This window comes from Rattus norvegicus, chromosome 4, assembly GCF_036323735.1.
Source record: "Rattus norvegicus strain BN/NHsdMcwi chromosome 4, GRCr8, whole genome shotgun sequence".
Classification (NCBI taxonomy): domain Eukaryota; kingdom Metazoa; phylum Chordata; class Mammalia; order Rodentia; family Muridae; genus Rattus; species Rattus norvegicus.
This window is the reverse complement of record NC_086022.1, coordinates 112,603,838-112,616,993: the sequence shown is the minus strand read 5'-3', so window position 1 is coordinate 112,616,993 and position 13,156 is coordinate 112,603,838. Positions and strand designations below refer to the sequence as shown.

The following is a 13,156-nucleotide window of genomic DNA, read 5'->3' as shown; positions in this document are numbered from 1 at the left end:
AACGTTTACAGACTGCTTCAAATCCTCTCTCTCTCTCTCTCTCTCTCTCTCTCTCTCTCTCTCTCTCTCTGTCTCTCTCTGCCGGTTATTTTTGGTGTTGTTTTGTTTTGTTTTGTTTTGTTTTACTACAGATGGGCCATATGAAACACTCTCAGTAAAATCAATGATGGAATCAGTCAGAATTGGTTGTGACAAATAGACTCTAATGTAGTCCTCATTCGATCTACTTCCTGTACATATACTAATGTGAAATTCCTTCATCTTTAGTAGGAATCTGGGACTGGCTTCTAACATTACCAGAATATAACAAGAGTCATTTCTGTGATTATTGAATTTAGGCTCCTGGTTTGTTTGGGAATTTTGATTGTTTTTGTTTTTTCTATTATTTATTTATATCTCAATAGCTGCAGGCCCCTCTCAGTACCCTCATCCCAGGATTCTTCTGCCTACCCCTACCCCTCATAGTGTCCGCCCCCAGTATCTCCTACCTCTGCAAGTCTTTGCAGGGTTAGGCACATTCTCTCCCACTGATGCAGGAGAAGGCCGCCTGTGTATGCTCTTTCCTTAGTAGCTCAGTCTCTGAGAGCTCCCAAGGGTTAGTTGGCTCTGTTGGTCTTCCTGTGGAGTTCCTATCTCTTTCAGGGCCTTTAATCCTTCCCCTAACTCTTCCATAGGTGTCCCTGATCTCCATAAAATATTTGACTGTGAGTCTTTTATCTGTTTTACTCAGCTGCTGGGTAGTGCCTCCCACTTATGCTAGGCTCCTGTCTGTAGACATAGCAGAGTATCATTGATAGTGTCAGAGACTGGTATTTGTCCATGGGGTGGATCTCAAACTGAACCATTCCTCCAGTCTCTGTTCTATCTGTGTTCCTGCACTGTTTTTCTTTCCTTTTCTTTAAAGACAGGATTAATTTTGGACTCAAAGTTTTGTGAGTGGGTGGATATCCATTAAGGGTCCTGCCTGGCTGCAGGAGGTCTCTTCAATTTCCATATCCCTACTATGGGGCATCTTGGCTAAGGTCACCTGCATTGACTTCTGGAAGCCTCCCCCATTACAGGTCTCTGGGACTTTCTAAATCTTCTCCCTGACTCTCCCCAGCTGAATGAACTGAAGAATTCTGTTCATTCTCCTGGCCCCTGACCCTCCCGCTTGTCTCTCCCCACACCTGATCCTAACCAACCCCCTTCTTCCCCCATCCAGTTACACTTCTCCCTTTGCCTCCTATGACTACTTTATTTCCCTTTCTAAGTGAGATTGAAGCCTCCTCACTGGGGTCTTCCTTCTTGTTTAGCTTCTTTGGGTCTGTGGGGGTATGTCATGGGTATCCTGTAATTTATGTCTAATGTCCACTTCTCAGTGAGAAAATACAGGGCATGTGCTTTTTGGTCTGAGTTACCTCATTTAGGATTATATTTTCTATTTTCATTTGCCTGTGAAATTCATGAAGTCCTTGTTCTTAATAGCTGAATAGTATTCCATTCTGTAAATGAAATTTTCTGTATCTATTCTTTGGCTGAGGGACATCTGGATTGTTTTCAGCTTCTGACTATTACAAATAAAATCCCTGTTCACATAGTGGATCAAGTGTCCTTGTAGTATGGTAGAGCATATTTTGTTTGTTTTTTTGCCATGTTTTGTTTTGTTATATATACACAGCTGTTTTTATTCCAAGAGAAATGTTACTAATTCTCTCACCTATCTTTCTAAACAGAAATTCCCATATGAACAGAATCACCCTTCATTGAATTATACACATAAAATATGTCTTTAATATTGATTTGCTCCATACTGAGTGTTATTAATCTTTCACTACATGTTGATAGCATTATTAGTTCAGGCTCTTAAAACAATCCTTCAAGTTTAAGTTCTTTCCTTCCTGTGAACTTATCTAAGACCTTAAACATTGTGTTTTCCTTTAAGTGTTGCATTGGACACGGAAGAAAACTGTCAGGAGATATGTCACATTAAGAAATGTAACAGGACTTCCCTGAGGAAACATTTAGACACATCTTCCTTTGGAGCTAAATATAGTGTAAACAACAATAAATACAAAGGTGCAATAAGGAAAATTGCTTTTAAAAATCTAGGCATTTAATTGTATAAAATCAATCTCTCCTGAGAATTAAAAAATTCATACTCATCTTATAGGAGCATTTATTTTGTCCCAATTCATCACATTTATGCATTCTATTAAAAAAATCTCACATGGGCAATTTTATTTAAAGACATCATAATAGGCAGTGCTTCCAGGGAATAGAAACAGCAGCTAATCCTGTTAAGTGTACATGAATTCAATTCTAAATATTAAAGTGCAGCACCACTGGAGGTAAAATTCCAAACTCACGAGCAGGCAAGAGCAGTAAACTTAGAATACAAACTAGAAGTACAGATGAAAGACTAGAAATAGAGCCAGGAAGAAGGACTGTCAAAGGTAAAATGCTAAGTAATAGCATACCATGAATAGTTGGAAGTGTCAGAAAAATGATATGGTGAATAAGTTGGTTTAAAGAAAACCAATGCAGATTTTCTAAAATCAAAATGCATTAACCATATTGAACAGGTTAACAAGTAAATAGTTTTAAAGAACTTTTCAAAACGCAATCCAGCAAAGAGAAAAAACACAAATTTATCTAAATAAGCACAACTATTCAGGACCAAATGCTTTATTCCATTTTAACTATGAAATAAATCTTTTAAAAAATTGAAAATATGCTTCTGCAAAATGAAGTTAATAAAACAAATGGCAAAATAGAAGAGAATAAGCATAAACAATCACAGTTAAAACCACATTTTGTTGCCATTTCTTTCTTTCTTTCTCTCTTCCTTTCCTTCTTTCTTTCCTTCTTTCTTTCTTTCTTTCTTTCTTTTTCTTTCCTTCATTCTTTCCCCTTGAGACATAGCCATACTGTGTAGCCAAGTGTAATTTTCCCTGAGAAGAAAAACTTTATAATACATACAATGTTCTAGGAGAAGATAAGAATATTTCATTCTTCAGGGAGGATCCAACTTTTTCAGAAGTTAAACAAATCAATAGCTTCAGGAAATCCCTAAAACTGACTAAATACACTAGGCTCCTTTTCCCCCAAATATTCAGAATTGGAATTGCTGAAGACATTTATCAGCTTTCGGAATACCCTGGTGGAATTTTAGAGTTCTTATGTATACTCACAAATCATCAGAAAATAATGATACTTTGACTTCTTCACAATTTGTATCCCCTTGATCTCTTTCAGCAAAATTAAACTATCATATTAAACATATATGGAAAAGCTTCTGTAAGGCAAAGGACACTGTCATAGCACAAAACAGCAACCAACGGAGTGGGAAAAGATCTTTACCAATCCTACATCCAAGAGTGGGCTAATATCTCTAATATGTACAAAGAACTCAAGGAGTTAGACGCCAGAGAACAAAATAATCCTATTAAAAATTAATTCCATATTAATAGATAGGGAAAGCACAGAACCTTATCTTGTTCTTGAGTTTAACAGAATTGTTCTGAGTTTCTCTTCATTTGATTTGATGTTCACCATATTTGCTGAAATGTGCCTTTCTTGGGTTTAGGTATGCCCATTATATCTTATATGTCTCTGGTAGATGTCATCATCAAGTGCTAGAAGACACATGCAAATGTCTTCTCTGCATCTGTTGTGATGATCATTGTTCTTTTTTCTTTCAGATTGTTTTTATTGTGGATTATGGTTATTGAGTTTTGTATTTTGAACCATCCCCAAGTCACTGAGATTAAGCCTTCTGGTCTTGGTATCCACCAAAATCTTCTTGATGTGTTCTTGGATTTGCTTTGCAAGTATTTTACTTAGCCTTTTGGCTTCCATGTTCATAGGGGAATTGGTCTGTAATTCTCTTTCTTTGTTGAGTCCTTATGTGGTTTGGGTATCAGGGTAATTGTGACCTTAATAATTGAATTGGACAATGTTTCTGCTGTTTCTAATTTGGGGAATAATTTGACGAGTATTTGTGCTAAGTCTTCTTTGTAATTCTGGGAGAAATCTACATTTAGACCTCAGTAATTTTTTCAGTTGGAAGACGTTATTTACTGTTTCTATTGCACTAGGTATTATAGGCCGATATAAATTGTTTGTCTAATCTTGTTTAACTTTGGCAAGTGATACATATTGAAGGAACTATTAATTTCTCTTCAATATTCCAATCTGGTGAGGTGTAGATTTTTAAAGTATATCCTTATGATACTTCAGTGTTTGTTATGTCTCCCTTTTTGTTGTTGATTTGTTAAGTTAGATATTCTATCTCCACATTTTAGTTAATTTTGATAAGTGTTTGTCTTGTTGATATTCTCAAAGAACCAACTCTGTTGCATTGATTCATTATATTGTTTTGTTTAATTTTATTTATCTATAAGTGAACAATATATTTATTTTCTCTCGGAATGTTTATGATAATTTTTGGTTTCAAACTTAAACAGACATGATCTCAAACATATAAAACTGTGTTCTTTAGAATTATCTTGTGAGTAATATGCACAATGAAATCATTATATTAATAACTGTAATTATTTTATACATAAAATTATTAATTTTGGTCTTAAGAAACTGCATTTATAAGAAATAATTATATTATACATACGTTTACAGTTTTTACTTTTATAATTTCTTCATTCAAAATCATTTTGCAGTCAACACTGTATTTCAGCATGTTTTCAGTGAGTAACTACCCATACTTTGTAACAAATTCTGTCCGAAGGTAGAAACATCCTGATTACAAAGCCCTTTAATGTCATATCTTGTACAAAGCAGCAACAGTATTTAAATTATTAGAAATGGCAAACCCAATAACACGTGAACTTCCTTAAGATGTTCACTTGAAAACCACGTCATCTATACACTATTTACACTGCTTAAATGACAGCAGCAACATCTTCTTTAGCTGAATCTGTTAACAAAACCTTTAAACAATAAAAAAGCTACTCATCCTTAAGAAAGGAAACTTTATCCTTTGATTTATTCAGCATATTTATATCATCCAGCAGCTTTCTAGGTGTTAAAATATGTATGAAACCAATAATAACCTCACAGGATTTATGTGCCTGAGAAACTTCGTAAGCACAACTCATCTCAGAGTATGTAATTGCTCCTATTACAAAAGTAATCAGCCTCCACCCATTTTCCTGGTCCACCTCTAAATAGCTCTGGGTTTCTGGCAGGCACTTGCAGCTCCAGGGCCATTCCATTCTGCTGGGCCTCGGGAACAATATGGCCTTTTTTTTTTTTTTTTGGAATCTAATCTATTATCAATAGCATCCTCCAAGATATCTTTGATAAAATGTGTCCATAGAGAAAGCTAAAAAGTCTCTTTTGCAGACCAATCTTTTCTTAGTGGTTTGGCTTGTTGGGATGGGGAAACAATGAGAACATCAAGGCGACTCCAGTTACAAATCATATCACCATCATCTTCTGTCTTTACATTGTGGATCAGTCTGTCCAGATTTTCTTCAGTGGTTCCATTACTATGGAAGATGTAGAGTAGGACTGCCCATATTTAGTTGCAGTTGTCATGGTTTTTGTTGAGCCGCTCTGGGAGGAGCAAGTGCCAGGCCCTGCTCAGTTTTGCAGAACTTCTCAATAATCAGCTTAAACTTATTCATGCGGTCTTCAGCTACGCTAAGATGGACGACTTGCTTTGAGATGTGTTTACGGAAGTGCAGCATCTTTTTCATCAGCTGAGTAGGAGCGCAAAGTGATGTCTTCCCCTCTGTAGGTTTCTCTGTTGGGAAATGCCCTTCATAAGCTTTAGAATTTCATCCAACAAAACCATGGTGTGTTGGTGCCGAACCCGCAGCACCCAGAGGTCAGCATCTTCTTCAGGAACTGCCTCCTCTTTGCCATCTGTTTTGTACTTGTATGTGTCATTCTCAATTGGTAGTAGGTCATATGCCATTGCCTGAAAGATCAGTTCATGCAGGACAGTGGACACAGGGTCAATTATTATTATTAAGATCTGTGACTGAGTTTTACCCTTTATTAGGCCTTTATCATCAATTCTGTAATAGTCTTCAAACTTTTTCTCAATCAGCTGTGCAAGCTTACTGACGTTATCTAAAGGCTTACTCTTCTACCCCATTCCAGGATTTCCATCCAGAGTGGCACACACTGTCACAATCTGCTCAGCCATTGCTTCCATGATTGCTTCTTTTCTGCTGGCATTACTAGGGTCTGGACTGCAACAGTACTAGAATGCATCTGATATGTCAAGAGTATAAACCTGAGATTCACGTGGAATAAAGGAAATACTTATTTCCTTACCAATTTTTTATTCTTTTTTATTGGATTTTTTAATTTACATTTCAATTTTTATCCCCTTCCTCTTTCTCCTCCAGAAACCCTCTATTTCCACCTGCTTCTGTGAGGTTGCTCCCCTTACCCACTCACCCATTCCTTCCTACCTCCCTGCCCTGACATTCACCTAGCTGATGCCTCAAGCCTTCACAGGACCAATAGCCTCTCCTCCCACCAATGCTTGACAAAGCCCATCACTGCTACATATGCAGCTGTAGCCATGGGTCGCTCCATATATACTCTTTGGTTGGTGATTTAGTCCCTGGGAGCTCTGGGGGGTCTGGTTGATTGATACTGTTGTTCTTCCTATGGTGTTGCAAATCCCTTCAGCTACCTCAGTCCTGTCTTAACTCCTCCATTGGGGACCCGGGTCTCAGTTCAATGGTTAGCTGTGAACATCTGCCTCTGTATTTGTCATCCTCTGTCTGAGCCTCTCAGGAGACAGCTTTTATCAGCATGCACTTCTTGGCATCTGCAATATTGTCTGGATTTGGTGACCATATATGGGATGGATGCCCAGGTGGGGCAGTCTCATGTTGGCTTTTCCTGCAGTCTCTGCTCTACTCTTTGTCTCCATATTTCCTCCTGTATTTTGTTCCCCCTTCTAAGAAACATCCAAAATTTGGTCTTGGTCTTCTTTCTTCTTGAGCTTCATGTGGTCTGTGAATTGTATCTTGGGTATTACAAGCTTTTGAGCTAAGATCCACTTATCAGCGAGTGAATACCATGTGTGGTTTGTTGTGATTGGGTTACCTCACTCAGGATGATATTTTCTAGTTCCATCCATTTGCCTATGAATATCATGAAGTCATTGGTTTTAATAGGTGAGTAGTTCTCCATTGTGGAAATGTACCACATTTCCTGTATCCATTCCTCTGTTGAAGGACATCTGTGTTGTTTCCACCTTCTGGCTATTATAAATAAGGCTGCTATGAACATAGTGTTAAAGATACTGACAGGACAAAAGTCAGTGAAGTATACACATGATGCTTTGTATTTTTTCTCAGATTTACTTCCAACATCACGAAAGAAACTCAATTTAGATTTTGGTGTTGGAGAGATAAAGAGCTTTTATTTGTCTGACAGGTTCACAATTCTTATATTCTCTATAACCACCACACCCTCTTCTATCGGGTCTGTTATTCTTCAGCACAAAGACAGAAGCTTGGTAGTGAACTCATCCAATAACATTATCTTCCATTTGCCTTGGCTCCTGCAGTCACTGAACACTGTTGTTTATAGTTTCCTCCACTTGACGCTCTTTAGCCCACCTCCCACTTGCAACCTACTTTGGCCCTGAAAGCTGCTCTCAGGGGAGGGCCCTTCGTCTCACATCCCAGTGAGGCCCCTTCCCCTCTTGTTTCTATTTTATTGATCTCAGCCTTTAATTTGATTTTTTTCTGTCTTCTGCTCTTCTCTTGGGTATGATCACTTCTTTTTGTTCTAGAGCTTTTAGGTGTGTGTTAAGTTGCTAGCATTTATTTTTAATGCAGGTACGTAGAGCCATGAATTTTCCTCTTAGCATCACTTTTATTGTGTGCCATAAGATTGACTGTGATGTGTGTTTCCTTTTGTTGAATTCTAGAAAGTGTTCAATTTCTTTATTTCTGTCCTGACCCATTTTTCACTCAGTAGAAAGTTATCCAGGTTCCATGAGTTTTTAAGATTTCTGTTGTTCCCGTTTTCTCTGTTGCTGGTGATATCTAGTTTCAATCTATGGTAATATGATAAGATTCAGTGAGTTTCTTTCTTACTTTCTTTCTTTCTTTCTTTCTTTCTTGATCTGTTTAGAGTTGCTTTGTGTGCAAGCATGTGGTCAACTTTGGGCAAAGTTCCATTTTATATATAAATAGGTAAATTCTTTTTAGTTGACTGAAATGTCCTGTAAATGTCTGTCAGGCCCATTCAGTTTATCACTTCTATTAACTCCAGTATTTCTCTGTTTAGTTTTTGTTGTTGTTGTTGTTGTTTCTGGATGAACTGTTTGGTGAGAGTTGGGTATTTATGACTCCCACTATCAGTGTATGAGGACCAAGATGTCATGTAAGACATAGTGGTATTTCTTACAATCTTGGGTACCCTTATGTTTGTGGCATCCATGTAAAGATTTGAAATGTCATCTTGGATACTTTTTTTCTTTGATAAATAAGTAGAGTCCTTACCATATCTCTATTGATTAGTTTTGGTTTGAAGTCTATTATAGTAGATATTAAAATATTTACAAGAGCTTTCTTCTTAGCTCCATTTTTAGCAATATCTTTTTTTCAGCTCATTATCCTGAAATTATAATTGTTCTTGAATTTGTAGTGTGTTTCTTGGTAACAGCAGAAGGACGGATCCTGTTTCTGCATACATTCTGATAGTTTTTGTCTTTTTATTGGGAAATTGAGATCATTGACATCGAGAGATATCAATACCAATGATGGTTAATTCCTGTGATTTTGTTTATGATGATACACGTGAGGAAGGGGGTGATGTTTGTAGTATGTGCTTCCACTTCCTTTGTTTTGATATTGCTGGGGTTGGTGTGAAAGTATTTATTTTCTGTGTTTTCATGGATATAGTTAATCTCCTTAGATTGACTTTTTAAGTATCTTCTATGGGGCTGCATGCAGATATTGTTGTAATTTGACTTTATTATGCAATATCTTGTATTCTCCATTTATAGTGATTGGAAGTTTTGTTGGGTATAGTAGTATAGGAAAGCATCTGTGATCTGTTAGAATCTGAAGTCATCTTATCAGTCCTTTTGGCTTTTAATGTCTTCACCAACAAGTTTAATGTAATTCAAATAGATCTGCCTTTAGGTTAATTAATCTTTATCCTTGCAGCCTTTAATATTCTTTCTTTGTTCTATATGGCTTGTGTTTTAATTACTATGTGGTAAGAGGAATTTCTTTTCAGATTCATTCTCTTTGGTGTTCTTGGTGCTTCTTGCACTTTAATATGCATCTCCTTCTTTATGGTCACAAATCTATGGAGAGCTATGGGCCAGCTTAGGAAAACACTTATCATCCCTTTCAGGGTCACCAGGGTTTCAAATCTCAGCTTAACCAAGAACCAGGGTGTATTTCACTGCCCAACCACTGGGGATAGAGTTAAACAAAAAATGAAGATGACAGAGGATTTACTACTACAAAGCTCAGGATGAAAATAGGGGATTAGAGTTCAGGAACATCAGGAAAGGTGTTAATTTGCTTCCAGCTTACCTGCTCTGAAAAAAAGTGTCACTCATGTTGTCATGGGTTGACTGCTTGGGTTGGGTTTTTGACCAAGTGATGTGTGGTAGGATGAAGGTTATAATGAGAAAATCTTTAGGATTCACAGGAGATGGGAGCAAAGAAGACTGTCAGGGGTGTTCTGCTGTGGAACTGGGATGAGACTAGAATATTGGATTTGGGGAAACAGTGAGAAGGTCTGTCAAGAATATTATGAAGAATTTTATAATAGGCACTTTGTGTGCAAAATCAGAAGAAGAGGCTTAATCAGTCATCAGTTACTTTTGTCATTGCTGTGAGAAAGTATCTCACCAAAGCAATTTAGCAGTCCCATTCTACAAAGAAATATTAGTTCTTATTGTTTCTGCTTGGTTGATTTCAGCCCTGAGTTTATTTCCTGCTTTCTACTCCTCTTAGGTTTATTTATTTCTTCTTGTTCTAGAGCTTTATGTTTACTGTCAAGATACTGACATATGCTCTCTCCTACTTCTTTTTGCAGACACTCAGAGCTATGAGTTTTCCTCTTAGTAACACTTTCATTGTGTCCCATAAATTTGGGAATGTTGTATCTTCACTTTCATTAAATTCAAAGAAGTATTTAATTTCTATCTTTATTCCTTCCTTGACCAAGTTGTAGAGTAGAACATTGGTCAACTTCCATGTATATGTGGGCTTTCTGTCATTATTGTTGTTATTGAAGACCTGTCTTACTTAGTGCATGGTGATCTGATAAGATGCATGGGGTTATTGCTATCTTCCTGTACCTGTTGAGGACTCTTTTGTGACTGATTATATTGTCAATTTTGGAGAAGGTTCCATGAAGTCTTGTGAAGAAGGTATTTCCTTTTGATTTAGGATGGGATGTTCTATAAATATCTGTTAAATACATTTGGTTCATAACTTCTGTTAGTTTCTCTGTGTCTCTGTTTAATTTCTATTTCCATGAACTGTCCATTGATGAGAGTGGTGTGTTGAAATCTACTATTAGCATGTGAGGTTGAATGTGTGCTTTGAGCTTTAGTAAGGTTTCTTTAATGAATGTAGGTGCCCTTGCATTTGGAGCAATGATACTTAGGATTGAGAGTTCATGTGGTGGATTTTTCCTTTGATGAATATAAAGTGTCCTTCCTTATCTTTTTTTAATGACTTTTAATTGAAAGTCAATTTTATTTGATATTAGAATGGCAATTCCAGCTGTTTCTTTGGGCCATTTGCTTGGAAAGTTGTTTTCCAGCCATTTACTCTGAGGTAGTGTCTGCCTTTGTTTCTGAGGTATGTTTCCTGCATGCAGCAAAATGCTGGGTTCTCTTACATATCCTTTCTGTTAGTCTATATCTTTTTATAGGAGAATTGAGTCCATTGATGTTGAGAGATATTAAGGAATAGTGATTGTTGCTTACTGTTACTTTCATTGTTAGAGATGGAATTATGTTTGTTTATCTCTCTTTGGTTTCAGTGGAAGGAAATTATATTCTTGCTTTCTATATGGTGTAGTTTCTCTCTGTGTGTTGGAGTTTTCCATGTATTATCCTTTGTAGGGATGGATTTGTAGAAAGATATTGTGCAAATTTGGTTTTGTCATGGAATATCTTGAATTCTACATTTATGTTAATTGAGAGTTTTACTCGATACAGTAACTTGGGCTAGCATTTGTGTACTCTTGGAGTCTCTGTGATATTGGTCCAGGATCACCTGGCTTTCACAGTCTCTGGTGAGAAGTCTGGTGTAATTCTTATAGTTCTGCCTTTATATGTCACTTGACCTTTTGCCCTTACTGTTTGCAATATTCTTTCTATGCTTCGTGCATTTGGTCTTTTAACTATTATTTGACAGGATGAATTTCTCTTCTGCTCTAATCTACTTGGAGTTCTGTAGACTTCCTATATATTTATGGGCATCTCTTTCTTTAAGTTAGGGAAGTTTTCTTCTATAATTTTGTTGAAGATATTTACTGGCCCTTTAAGTTGGGAGCCTTCACTTTCTACTATACCTATTATCCTTAGGTTTGATCTTCTCCTTGTGTCCTGGATTTCCTGTATGTTTTGGGCTAGGAGCTTTTTGCATTTTACATTACCTTTGACAGTTGTGTCTATGTTTTCTATGGTATCTTTGGCCCCTGAGATTCTCTCTTCTAACTCTTGCATTCTGTGGGTGATGCTTGTATCTATGGCGCATTGTCTCTTCCTTAGGTTTTCTATATCCAGGGTTGTCCCCCTTTGTGCTTTCTGTCTTGTTGCTATTTCCATTTTCAATTCATTCACTGTTTTAGTTGTGTTTTCCTGTAATTCTTTCAGGAATTTTTATGTTTTCTCTCTAAGGACTTCTACTTCTTTACTTGTGTTTTCTTGCATTTCTTTAAGGAAGTTCTATATGTCTTTCTTAAAGTCCTCCATCATAATAAAAAATGTGATTTTGCATCTAAATCTTGCTTTTCTGCTATGTATGGATATACAGTATTTTCTTTGGTGGGACAACTGGGCTCTGATGATGCCAATTAGTCTTGGTGTCTGTTGATTAGGTTCCTGCACTTGCCTCTAGCCATTGGGTTGTCTCTGGTGTTTGCTTGTCTTGCTGTTTCTGAGAGTGACTTGCCCCTGCTGTAGGCCTCTGTGTAAGCACTCCTGTAGAACTGTTTTCCTGTCTTCTTTCAGCCTTTCCTGAGACCAGGTGCTCTGATTTCAAGTGTGTCTGAGCTATACATAGAATCAACAAAAACAGGAGCTGTTTCTTTGAGAAAATCAACAAGATAGATAAACCTTTAGCCACACTAACCAGAGGTCACAGAGAGTGTTTCCAAATTAACAAAATCAGAAATGAAAAGCGAGACATCTGAAGAATCTGAAGAAATTTTTAAAAATCTTCAGATCCTACTACAAAAGCCTATATTCAACAAAACTGGAAAACCTGGAGGAAATAGACAATTTTCTAGACAGATACAAGGTACCAAAGTTAAATTAGGAACAAATAAACCATCCCAACAACCCCATAACTCCTAAAGAAATAGAAGAAATTATTAAAACTCTCCCAACCAAAAAGAGCCCAGGACCAGATAGGTTTATTGCAGAACTCTATCAGACCTTCACAGAAGACCTCATACCAATACTGTCTAAACTATTTCACAAAATTGAAACAGATGGAGCACTACCGAATTCCTTCAATGAATCCACAATTACTCTTATATTGAAACCACACAAAGACCCACAAAGAAATAGAACTTCAAACCAATTTCTCTTTTGAACATTGACACAAAAATACTCAATAAAATTCTTGCAAACTGAATCCAAGAACACATGAAAAGGATCATCCATCATGATAAAATAGGCTTCATCCCAGGAATGCAGGGATGGTTTAATATACGGAAATCCATCTATGTAATCCACTATATAAACAAACACAAAGATAAGAACCACATGGTCATTTCATTAGACACTGAGAAAGCATTTGACAAAATTAAGCACCCCTTCATGATAAAAGTCCTGGAGAGATCAGGAGTTGAAGGCCTATATCTAAACAAAGTAAAGTCAATATACAGCAAATCAGTAGCTAACATCAAAATAAATGGAGAGAAATTTGAAGCAATCCCACTAAAATCAGGGACTAGAAAAGGCTGCCCACTCTCT

The 13,156-nt window shown here is 36.9% G+C and overlaps 1 pseudogene; it reads right to left on the bottom strand.

Moving 5' to 3' along the window:
- Positions 1-4,946: 4,946 nt before the first annotated feature.
- On the bottom strand, positions 4,947-9,553 carry Stxbp3-ps1 (syntaxin binding protein 3, pseudogene 1; annotated as a pseudogene).
- Between the last annotated feature and the right edge of the window lie 3,603 nt (positions 9,554-13,156).